The sequence below is a fragment of the Vanessa atalanta genome, chromosome Z, assembly GCF_905147765.1.
Source record: "Vanessa atalanta chromosome Z, ilVanAtal1.2, whole genome shotgun sequence".
Taxonomy (NCBI): Eukaryota; Metazoa; Arthropoda; class Insecta; order Lepidoptera; family Nymphalidae; genus Vanessa; species Vanessa atalanta.
Window position 1 is genome coordinate 9,727,205 of NC_061902.1, and position 13,547 is coordinate 9,740,751.

General features: G+C 33.0%; 1 long non-coding RNA gene across 2 annotated transcripts; it reads left to right on the forward strand.

Annotated features, from left to right (window-relative positions):
• The first annotated feature begins 8,999 nt into the window (after positions 1–8,999).
• Positions 9,000–10,980, forward strand: LOC125076290. Of its 2 annotated transcripts, none has more exons than XR_007120308.1 (3): positions 9,000–9,135; positions 9,249–9,549; positions 10,556–10,980. It is a non-coding gene; the product is annotated as an uncharacterized LOC125076290 (long non-coding RNA). The 2 variants fall into 2 exon arrangements; XR_007120309.1 differs by having other exon boundaries at positions 10,562–10,980.
• Positions 10,981–13,547: the final 2,567 nt, after the last annotated feature.

Genomic DNA, 13,547 nt, shown 5'->3' on the forward strand with positions numbered 1-13,547 from the left:
AGCAGCGTCCTCGCGGCCTTCGTCAGGTCTCGACGATGGACGCTGGTCCAGTCAGCGTTTCGTTGTATGGACTTCTCTTCATCCTATTCGCAACCTATGTATCAAACAAAATAAACATAAAAAGTACTATAAATATATATCGATACATTTATTGCGAACCCACCTCTCGCTAGTTTAGGTTCATAGTCCGAAACCACAGAACCAGAACCTCAACAGTTATAGTTAACATGACAAAAAGGAAGCCGGGGAAGCGCTTTTTCATTTGACCAATGAACGTACGCGGTGACAGAGTTCACCAGCCCATTTTCCTTAATGTTACATATTACAGAGATGAGATGTTAGATCATAATTATTATCATCTCGTATATTAATTATTTTATTTTAACATCCCGACGTTTCGAGCACTTTGCAGTGTTCGTGGTCACGGGCAGACTAAGGTGACATTTGTCTGTTCGAATTACAAAAGAATATTATTTACAACTACCGCCAACGATTTCTTAATTGATATCTAGAGTAGCATTCCGGTTGCACGCAGAAGGCACTAACTGTATCTTTAGGTCTTGCAGTCTGTTGGATTTGTGCAAAGTGCTCGAAACGTCGGGATGTTAAAATAAAATAATTAATATACGCGATTAAATCCGTTAAAAACTAGTTTTATTTCAATGTGTAATAATCGCGAAAATCTAAGACAACATTATATTATCATCTCATATGCGCCAAATGTAAGCTCGCTCATTTTGAAACGTATTATTGCAATGTTTAATTTGTTACGTAAGAAACAAAAACAAAAGAAATACATAATATCATCGACAAAAATGTAATAACATTAGTGCATTCAGAAAACTTCAGATAAATATCCGATAAATATTTGCTACTATTTGTATTAGCGACTTCTTGCAATTATTCAAAAAGTTACTAATTCTTTGTACCCATTCTCTAACTAATATAAATCTTCTACCATTTACAATACCTTTTTATGTTTTATAATCGAGATAAAGCCTAGCGAGTCTGTGTCAAAAATAGGCGTTCCACAGGTATACATCTTTTGACCTTTTTTACTTTTGGTATACATAAATGATCTTCCAAGCTATGCTTATAATATTGTATTATTTGCTGCGTATACATCATTACTAGACTTCGGATTATATGCGCTATCAAAATGCCAAAATATGCATGCAAATATTCACTAAAAATGGTGAAATATAATAAAATATGCACAATAAAAAACCCTTTATAATTATAATTTGATGTTGACTATTCTTAATATTTTTTTTATAAATATACCAATTAAACTATATAGGACAGTACTGCAAGTTGAATCTACAGCTTTACTTGTGAAGCTTTACATGCAGCTCACAACGTGTTATCATTATAATCCTCGAGGGGTAAATTAAAAAAGTAGCCTTGGTCCTTCCCTTGGACTCAAGCTATCTTCATACTAAATTTCATCTAAATCGGTTTAGCTGTTTAAGCGCAAAGAGGTCACAGACACAGAGTTTCATTTTCATTTTAAATATTAGTATAGATTATAAAAGAGCTGGGAGTTACTATTCGTTGATTCATTCAACCAGGATTTACATTGTATATAATTATATACATATGTGATCGCTACATCAACATATTCTTGATTGATTAAAAATAATCACTTATGAAAATAATGACTCACTGGGCGGTTCCTCTTGGAAGAATCTACCGAACCAGAAAAAAAAAATATAATTTTAATAAAAGTATTTTTTTAATTGCAATTAAAGTTTAAAAATTCTTCTAAAGGAATTCTTCAATCAAGTAACTTTAATATTTTGATTTTTTTTTTATATATAATTAGAGCATTCCAATGACTATTTGTAGCTCTCGTATTAATACATTGTATATTATTTTTGCATAAAAAGGAAACATTTTTCAGCAAACATTTTTTCTTTGGGTAATCTCAGCTATACAATACAAATAAATAGAGACAAAGATATTTTTCTTCAACTTGAGAAAATCTTAATACACAGATTTAAAAAAAAAAATTATGCCATGCGTTTCATGTATAACAATTGCGTCAGCAATGCCAAAAATAGCAATTCTACTATTTTATGTTTCAATTATTAGCCAGTTGTAATACGAGTTCTATGCTTTCCGAATCAAGTCCAGTGCCATAACCTTCTTCTCAGTATTGGATCACCTGATTATACGGCAATCTAGGCTGCATTTGTCGATCTCTGCTCTAGGACTTGTCTGCTAGAATGGCCCTCAGAAATACGATATACGTGACCAGCTCGCTGCTACATCAGTCCTACCAGCTCTCTGCTACATCAGTCCTCTTATCGTGCAAGTTGTGTCAATCTGATTATTTTCCCAGAAACCACTTTTCCGATTTTATTCTTCACTGGTTTTGTTAAGTATAAATGAGAAATATTAATGATCAATTTCGTTTGATATTGCGGTATCTATTGCATTTCGCGAACTCTATTGTTTACATATGTTTGTCAAATTATTACTTTATTTATATCATGCTTTATTTTAATAAGAAATACTGCTTAAAAAATATTCATAATAAAAATTATAAGGTTCCTTTGTTCTTTAGTGCCGACATAAATCAGTACATATAATTTTGTTCGTTCTGCGTAGGTGTATCAGGTATGCAACATCCAATGGAGACCGGTGGAGTGTGGTGGCAACGAAACCCTTTCCCATACCCATACAAAAATAGGGAGATTTAATGTTAATAGGACGCTAAAATCAATACTGCAGTTGTAGGATACACTCGAACTTTCTAAGTAATTGCACATAAGTTTGTCTCACTCTCGCCAATTTGGGGTGGTACGCGACGTGATATGAGCTGATTAAAGAAAACAACCAATCGACGTGTAACTAACTAAAATATCTCGGTGCACTAGATGAAGGAGGGGGATAGGGGGGAATATTGATTTATTTTAAATCTGGGAGAGGTCATTCGGGAAGGGCAGGGCGTATAATTTTCCAGAGTACTAACAAATTCTGTGTATGCTATTTTTACATTGACATTTAAAATCGGTACGCCCGCAGCTGTTCACTGTTTCTTAATGGTTATTAAGATTAGGAATAACATTATAATAAATAATCAACATGCATAATTATTTGTCAGCTTTTCATTGACTTTTCACTGTTAACCTTTTGGTAAATATTTTTATATCTATTCAGTATCGAAGACCGTCCACATCCATTATTAACAAAAATATAAAATCAATCATCCAATAATAATAAAATACTACAATGAATGAAGCTAATTTCCTCTGATTTGGTGCCCTGGCCATCACTCGCTACTATAAACGTGATCCTCCAATTAAATACTAATTCGAAGTAACAAAAAAAAGTGTATATTTGCAAGTAATTTAAAATGATATTTATAAAAAATAAAAATAATATATGTTTATAAAATGAAAAGAACATTTTTTTACGATATAATATGACGATAGTAACGCCCATATGGATATTTTTTATTCTTATGGGCGTGACCAGTTAAACGCTATTTACTCATAACTGCGTCACTGGGTTAGACTGACATGCGCAATTATGGCTTGTAATCAATTAATAATAATAATACCTCCGACTAATAACAAAATGAGTGACAAATAGATGACTTTATTTGAATTGATGTGTTGATAATCACATGTTTCTCATATACTTTGTTTTTTGTATTCGGCGCTGAACATCATAATGAAAGATGTATGACTTAGGTAGGTTGTCTTGTTATGGTACTTGGCCAACTAATGATAAGCGGTCAAAACCACAATAGACACTGTAAGAAATATAATTTTCATATAGTTTAAGCCATCTAAAACATCTGTTGACTGTAAAATTGTATAAAATTTTCGAGGTAACGATTTATGCAATGCTGGGCATGCGTAAACATATCAGTGTCTATATTTAGATGAGCCCTAGATTATTCCCGGGCTCATATAAAGCTGCATCGATTTTTCTTCCTTTGTTAGTCTATATTATTATATATCTATATTATTATTATTATATATTACTATTCCGCATTTTATTTATCTTTTATATTTTATCTAATGTTCTTGAACGTGTTATTTGTTATATGTTAATGAGGAAACAGCTTCCTAACCTAACCACATCTGGCGTGGAGGCAGGTAACGTTCTTTCACCTCAGCTGTTATCTATCTTTAATAACTCTCTCGCGTCATTTATTTCTTGTAATGAGCATATTTATGATAAAATTATAGTAGAGTACACGTCAGATGAACTTTTAAACGATCCGATCGCACTGCTGGTGGGCGACACACCAATGGTCAAAAATTAGTGAAGCTGATTTTTTTCATCCTCTATGTATTTCCACTTTAATTACTTAAAATTAAAATGATTAAAATTTAAGGACCATTAGTAATTACATTTCTTGGCCGTTTTTGGCTCTGAGACCTGGAAAATACTTTAATGTGCTACATAAAACTAGAATTTCCTTAAAAGATATTTCTCTTGTGTCTTATAGATATGTATAATTATGTTGATCTTGTACAAGTAGACAAACATAATTAATAATTAAAACATAATTGATTTAATTCCGTACGTTCTAATACTGCTACTGGTTGGGATGGCATATCATCCTCGTTTCTAAGGAAAGACTCAACCATCCTAGCTCCTATTTTGTGTCATATATTTAACTTTTGCTTTGAGACTGCTGTTTTTCCTGTGTTGTGGTTTGAACTTGAGCATATGGCACAAATTGGATTAAATGTAATCGTAAACTGTCTTCACGCTCACACGCTTACTCTTAATACCTCAAAAACTAATTTAATTACTAATTCGATCACTTCTGCATTCCAACCCAATCTACCTATAACCCTCTAAGCTCACTAATGCAATATACAAACACAATCAATTTGTCAATGTCCTAATTTAACATCAGCGGATTGTACAATGTACCTGGGCATAATCATAGATAAAATCTCAATTTCAATGAACATATCAACCTAAATACAAGCTGACTTCGTAAATTAATATATATATATCGGAGAAGCAGGATGCCGAACAGTTGGGTTCGGGGATTGATCCGACATTTGTAAGACTATGTGGGCGTGCGATGGAGATATTCACAAAATAAAACGTATTTAATATCGTCTAATCACTGTATTCATTGATTCAATAATCGTACACCACAATAATATCAAAGGATTAATAATTCATCTCGATTAAGAGTTTGCAAGCAACCATCGCATTCGAGAAGCTTGTCAAAACATTACGACTCGCGTTGCCATGACACTTACAACTCCATTCGGGGTGACCCGCTCTTATAAGTAAATCAGCCATCAAACATTATTGCCAACTATTCGATTCATTAACTATCCAAATCAACAACTAAAGTAACCACGCTCCGATATATATTTAAAACCCTAAGAACTATTACAAATCAATCCATTATTAGAAGTGTCTATTTTGCTCTATGTCAATCTATTATTGTATATTGCAGTAATGCAAGTGCAAGTCCACAGTTTCTGGAGTCTCCAGGGACTCCAGAAACTATCCTAAAGCCACTGGAAATTGCGCATAAAGCCAATATTAAAAGTGGCTACCTTCCGTCCACTCACCTTCCCAACCATACATCTATATAATAAATGCAACGTCCTTAATGTACGGAAGAATTTTATACTGCAGACAATTCTATTACAGCACCGCCAAACCCACTACAAAAAAATAAACATACGGCGAAAGGACAAGGTCTGTGTAGTTCCACGAGGACGTACTACCTTTAGTAAAACATTTTTCCACTACCTAGGTCCATCCCTTTACAATATTCATGTTATAAAGATCAGAAAGGATTGCTTAATATATGACTTATCCCACCATAATTGCAAGCAAAGTGTACGTACATTTTTTCACACAAGAGTTATAACGAAACTGAGCAATACCTATCCAAGTAGTATTAAAGGAAAAAACACCCACACATGCACCCAATCACATAAACACACACACACACCCACACGAACACACACACATTTGAAAAATAACTATGGAATATAATATTGTATAATTTTTGTAAATCTTAATAACGTCTTCACATGTTGTACACAATGATTAAGAAACAATCAAGAACGGAACGGGACCTGTTACTCCTTATTAGAGATTATTTAATAACCTAGCGAGGAGTACAGTACTACACCCAATTGATTGAAATAAGATTAATTTGTACAAACCAATTATAAAACAAAACTGCTCTGTTCAATCTCTTTTTTTAATGAATAAAGATTCTGACTTCTTGACTTCAGACTTCTGTATTTAGCTACAACACAAAAATTATTGATATAGTGACTATTCCCTACCTACCTTTGTTAAAATATAATTTTAACTATATATTTTTAATATTTAATTATTGGTTTGACTTATGATTACGTTTTAATATAAATATTTTGTTTAATTAATTTGAATAATAATAATCGGATGTATGAGATATTGTTCCCATTTCCTTTAACACCTCTTACGAGCTGAAGAATGTCGCTCCTTCCCATCTTTATATATTTAACTGATTTTGAAAAATATAAAATGGGGAGGATACTGAATTGGCTCCGCACCCGCCATCAGCTGTAGATTCCAACAATAGGTCGTTGAACCTTCCTCGAGCATGGGATCCATTTTATAGTGTCCCAACAGTTGGGAACATAATATATAAGGTGGAACTATAGTCCACCATGTATCACAGCCGTAGCTAAAACTTATAAAAGACTAAAAGTCTTATTACTATAAACTAGACCGTAGTCCAGTGGATAACAAAGTAATAACTACGGTATTTAAATCGACGCTTAGCTTATCAATAAGTCTTTTTTTCACAGAGTTTCACAGCTTTAGTGTTTATATAGTAGCCGATGCCACAACATAATTATAAAAATAAGGGATAAAGTCCCATAAATGGTCAATCAGTCTTAGCTGAAATCTGTTACCAATGTGTTAAACCCTGGATTATCATAGCAATTAATCACTGTTTCTCATACCAATTCAAGTGCACAACGGCCATGCGGCCTAATAAAAAAGTTTTATTCTGTAATTCGTCATTCCTGTTACTATTCTTTATTATTCCGTGTATATGTATTCATTTACCATGTAATCTAATGAATTGTGTATGTATGTATGTATGTATGTATGTATATATGTATGTAAGTAAACTCCCCAAACCAATTTTGATTAAATTTTAATATGTGCTTAATTGGGTCCACGAGCGGCTAATATTGAACCCATTGGTAGCGCTGCGACAGGATTACAAAATAATAATGATTTATATATAAGTATATTAAAATAATAATAATTCATTCTCCCGTATAATATTAATCAGTTACAATATCTCTAGAGATACGTCTCATATCTTTGAAAATATACAGTACTATAACTGAAATAATCCCAGTAACAATATCACAAGAAAAACGAAAAAATAAACTTTTTTCATTTTTTTATAAGAATTAAATTGTAGTGCGTAAATGAAACAAAAAAAGTATCCAGTCCAGTTGTTGCAAAAATACGAAATTCTACCATATCCTATTTTTCAAGATGGTCGAGAGCGCGTATAGGAAATCCAGGTCGACAATTTCAGGTAAAGCTTTTCTAAGCTCTCTCTACAATATATCTACAAATCAACCTTTGCGGTTAATTCGGCCTTTTTTCGTATATAAAAACTGGACTAATTGTTTAATTTTCAATTTGGCTTTCGTAATATATGGATGCAATGTATTGATTGAAAAACGTTTCGCATGCGCAAACATATCTTTTTCTCGCTTACACTGGACCGGCCGGTCCAGATATTCTAGAGCTTGTTTTGATACTAACGTAACAACATTCATTTCAGTAGTATTAATCTTGAACGAAATTAATGACATATTATCATCCTCAATATCTTAAAAATCGTAAGTGTACATTTATTGATATCATAATAATGATTTCATATAATATGATTTATTTGGAATTGATCAAACAAGTGGTAAAACTATTTAGTAAGACACCGATTATAGTTTGGTGTTATTTTTATTTTGCATGGTATAATCGAATTAAAACTCGAGATATAGTTTTATATTTGTCAAAAATGTTACTATAAAAGTTAATAATAGTAACGAATTTATAACTACATATATTATAGATGAAAAATTTAGTTTTACAACATATTAAAATTATTTTGCCTAACAATTTCAGTTGAAGGGGAAAACGACGTTTTCTACGTTTCGACAAGTAAAGGTATATTAGCTGATTGTCGAGCAGCTGCTTGCCGGGCGGCTGATTGTTGAGCAGCAGGTTGTCGAGCAGATTGAGCAATAAGCATCACCCCTGAACATCGCTGAGTGAGGAGCGTGAGACAAAACCTTCATATTATTTGCGTAAACTGTTCCTGTCGGAAATATGATTGTGATTTTTTTTCGATTTGTAATTGTTACTTATGAAAACGTAGTTTAAATAAGGACTAAATAAAGAAAAAATAATTAGTAAATTAGATCATTCTTGATTTTTTCAGTGGAAAGCTTTAAAGTTGAGTTATAACCAGTTTCTATGTTATATTATGCACCCTATTCCATCCACCGACGAAATGAACCATCGCTGACTGAAAGCAGATCCACTAAATTCGATGGGCAGCAAAGTCAAATTATTTTAATGCTTCTTATTTATGATTCACATTTTAATAAATTGGGAAGGCAGTTTTTTTTTCTCGTTTTGACAAACTTAAATGAATACAAAATCAATTGTCAAAACAAAACAATAAAGTTTGAACACTTGATTTTCTTTTTATTATTATAATAGCTATTAAAAGTGCTTTAGGGTTATAAATTTAAAAAATGGATAATCCAAACACATTTGTTTTCCCAAATATCGACCCCTGGGCGAACACTATTGACTAAATCTGAAAACCATTCCATATTTTATCAGTATCTTGTCGGTTTCGCCACTGGCGTAAGCAAGTACTGTAGTAGCAAGTAATTTTCAAATAGGAAATCAATTAGCACGACCAATGTTTATAAGTAGTGTATTTATAATAAAAAGCATAAAATATTTCTATCTATTTTAAAGCATTTTTTTTTCATTTTTTTTCCGGATGCTCGGCTTCCCTGTCACTGGAGAATTGGGCCTGTTGATCTTCTAGAGGCGACACCGGACCGTGGAGCACGCGGCAGTTGAACATATGAAGCTGTACGAGATCATCCTTGGTTTCCCACTACATTTAAAAATGCAGTGTATACAGTTACTTAGAATAATACAGAACGTTCTTACCAGTTGTTCTTTTGTTGTTTAAATGAGGGTAGCGACGCGTCGGATGCTCGGCTCGCTTGTCGCTGGAAAATTCGGCTTGCTGAACGTCTCGAAGTGAACCGATCGCCTTGGCATGACCTCGCTACTGCCATGTCAACAACGTCGGTACCTCATCCATAGTATCAGTGCCTTGACAGCACCACATCGACAGCGTTGGGCCCCTTCGCCAGCGGCGGCGCCTCGTCAGCAGTGTCAGTAACTCGACGGCAGCGGCGACCTCACCAGCAGCTTCGGCGCGTGGCTGACTGGGATCGTTGATGCGTTTTGATCTTACGTACCCACATTGCACGGCAGGTAACTCCAACAGTAAGGTGAGACAAAAATTTAAAAATAAAAGGAAACGGACAGATATAGTACATTTAACCATTAATGTCCTTCAATGCGTATGGAGCAAAAATATAAGGTTAAGAATATGCTCCAAACCTTTTCCTCAAAAGGAGAGGAGGCCTTAGCCCAGCAGTGGGAAATTTACAGGCTGTTAATGTAATGTAAAAAAAAGAATAATGACATACGCGAAATGGTTATTATTTCAAATACAGCGTTGCTTTACACATAAGTACAATTGTTTCCGAATATTTAAGCTGGCATAAAAATAAAAAATATGTCACTAATTTAATTTTAAGTGAATCGTTCCAAGTTATTCAAATAGGTATTAAAACTATACATCATGAATAAATACTTATTAGCTCACAATATTTTAATTTCTGAAATTTAACTCAATCAGTTTTAGATTTTTTTTATTAAGTTAAGTCGAAGGAATGTTTTAATTAATTGCATAGCGCGATCGAGTTATCGACATGAGAATTAAACAGAACTAAAATAGAGTAACAAATAACTACCACAGCGACATTATACGTATTTTGTCAACATTTTAATAAAAAATACAATTAATTACCCTTTACCCTGGCTTACCCCTCATTTAAATCCGAACCTAACGCTAAAGCAGAAAATGTTGAAACCGTATTGTTAAATAGACTACCTACATTGAACGCATGATATTCACGAAACGCCACTAACCTTCGAAGTTCAATCTGATGTTATACTTCCTATGTAATTTTAAATAGTTTTATCGTATAAACTAAGAAAACTTTAAATTGAAAGTAAAAAAAATAAAATAAAAAAACTACTAAGTATATAATGGATATTCTGATTATTGCGTCTGGGTGTTTATAAGGGGAATCAAAATTTCGTTATTTTTTGCTTAGGACGCATAGTTTTCAAGAAATTAGGGATTTCGTCTTTTTAAAAAAAATCACGTTGCCCGATTTTATATCTAATGCACACAATTTCCGGCTACGAGTTTCAGATGATAGAATCAAACGATGTTGGACGGAGGCCAGAAACACCCCGACGCGGCCGATGGCGCTCCAGCCGCAGCCTCACACTCGGGCGTGATCGCGACTCCAGTGGACGCAGCCGCAGTTACTGTCGGTGGTTGCAGGATCGCGAAGAGGCGCTGAGGAAAGAACAGAAGCGTGTTTCTAAAAGGTCACATAGCCATCCTTTTTTCTAAAGACGTAGCTCAAATAATTAAGTCTATTAAAGATATCTTTCCGTCACAGCCGAGCCATAGCACACAAATTTCGAATAGAGATAGCAAAAACATTATACCTGAGTTTAACCCTTCGGAGAAAAACCAGCGTATGGATATTTGTTTATAAATGTCTCTTGCTAATTTATTGATGATGAACAAATTTTAATTAACGGTTAGCTTATTATAATATATTTGCAAATACAACAAAAATACTGTAATTATTATAACGAGTACTAAAAAAACCAAACATTCTATAGTATATTATTTGATTGCCTTGTTCTGCCAAGTATAAGGTTTTTCTAATACTAATCCTAAATTAAAAAAAAATGGCGAATGTTGGCCAAGATTTGTTTTGACATCAGGCAGGCTAAATATTTTACGATTTTGTAAACGGCTACCTTGCGGCGGAATGTAAAAACTAATCTTAGCAAGTAGATCAGGTGCATCAATATATCCATGCAATAATTTGTATAAAAAAAGAAAGTCGGCAGCTTCTCTTCTCTATTTAAGAGTTTGCACTTTATAATTAATTAGGCGTGCGTCGTAGGAATTAAAATTTTTAGCATTTAGATCTGTGTACGCTAAGTAATATAGAAAACGTTTTTGTACACGTTCTATTCTATCTGAGTGCACCTCATATCCAGGATTCCAAGCAACTGAACAATATTCTAGGATACTCCTTATTATACTATTGTATACCAATATTGTCAAGCTTGGATCCTTAAAGATTTTCATTAATCTTAACACCAGACCAGATACTTGCGAGGCTTTTGATATGATGGAATCAATATGACCTCTAAAGCTTAAGGTGTTTTCTATTATCACCCCGAGATCCCTAACATTCGTTGATTCCGTAAGAGGCGTACCGTCGATGTAGTAAGTGTGTTTTAGTGGCTTTCATTTTCTACTAAATTTAATATGAACACATTTATCCTTATTTAGAGTCATACGATTTGCAAGACACCAACAAACAAAGTTGTCGATGTCACTTTGTAGGATTTCGATATCCTCTAGTGATATTGAATTTCCCTGTATATATGAATCTAATGAATTTCCCTGTATATTTTTAAATCATCTGCGAATATTTGATATTTAGATTTAAGTACTTTTCCAACATCATTAATGAAAACAAGGAAAAACAAAGGTCCTAAGTGTGACCCTTGCGGTACACCAGAGGGTATTTTACATTCAAAAGATTTAAAACCATTAATGGCAACTAATTGGGATCGATTCTTTAATTATGCCTCACACCAACGTAACAAGGAACCATGAATACCCATACATTCCAATTTGGTTAAAAGAATGTCGTGGTGGACTAAGTCGAACGCTTTTTTAAAATCCAGATATATAGCGATATATATATATAAGGTCATGGGTTTTTCAAGCATTAAACAATTTGATTCATCTAAAAAATAGAGTTTAATTTTGTTAATAACAAATAAATTTTACAATACAAATGGCTAACTATAATACAAACCTAAAAAATAGAGAATCGACAATTGCAATGTTCATGCTTTATTTCTTCCTTAAAGAGAACTGGAGTTGTCCTTTCCACTCTTAACTGAACTAAAATACTAATTAATAAAAAAAAACGTTTATCACTAAGTTTAAAATGAATATTTTAAATTAATTGACACTTCTTATGTCATTAAAAAATATTATATGGTTTTTTACTGAGACGGCCTCCTTCGACTCAACTGCTAACTAACACTCGAATGTAATCACAAAGCTTACATCTCCCCCCTTCGAAATATAAATGAGAAAATTGATATTTCCTCTTAAGTAATATTTAGCTGTGAAAACTAAAAATCAGTATGCATAGGGATAAGCTTTGTGACATGATATAGTCCAGTTGATCTTGTTCCACGACCAGTATTTATTTTAAAAACTGAATCCGATATTTTTTCTTCTATTTCAAATGGGCCAATTCTAATTTCATCCATCTTTTTTTTGTTTAATTTGTTCCCATAGTCAACATATACCATATCTCCTTTTTTAAAATCATATTGTAATCTATTCTTGGCAAATAAAGTTTTATTATAGTCATGCGATTTTATTGACCTTTGGAGTGCTATTTTCCTGTCTTCTTCCAAACTTTTTGTTAATAACTGTTTTTCTTTTAATTCATGTGGTAACAAGTCTGTAGATTCCCCAGATAACAAATATTTAGGAGAAAATCCTGTTACAGAATGGTCTGTTTCATTATATCTGTTTCTACATTCTTCAGCTATTTTTGACCAATTTCTTTTTCCTTTTGATTCATTCATTTTGCATCTTATTTTGTTTACAATAGTCTGATTTAGCCTTTCGTTTAAACCATTTGAGAACGGTGCATCTACCGCAGTAAATATTAATTGAATGTTTCGGTTCTTAAGATAATTTTTGAATTCAATCGAATTAAAAGCTGGATATTGATCAGAGAGTAAGATGTCTATTGTTTCTTCTTTAGGAATTTTTTCTATGAGTTTAATGAAGTCTCGAGCGTGTTGATTCTTAGAACATAGGGTATATGCATATCTAGTAAAGTGGTCAACTAGTAGATGTAAATACTTTTTTGTTGATCTTTGCCCACCAAATCCTCCTATTGTGTCCAGTGACATTATTTGAAAGGGTTTATTAGCTGGGCCCAATTGCGATATAAAGCCATACTTTTTATTTAACCTTGTTTTATTTTTTATACAAGTCTCACAGTTTTTGCATATATATTTGATATTTTCTGATAGATTCGGTGCAGTATAAAATCGTTTTATTTTAGATT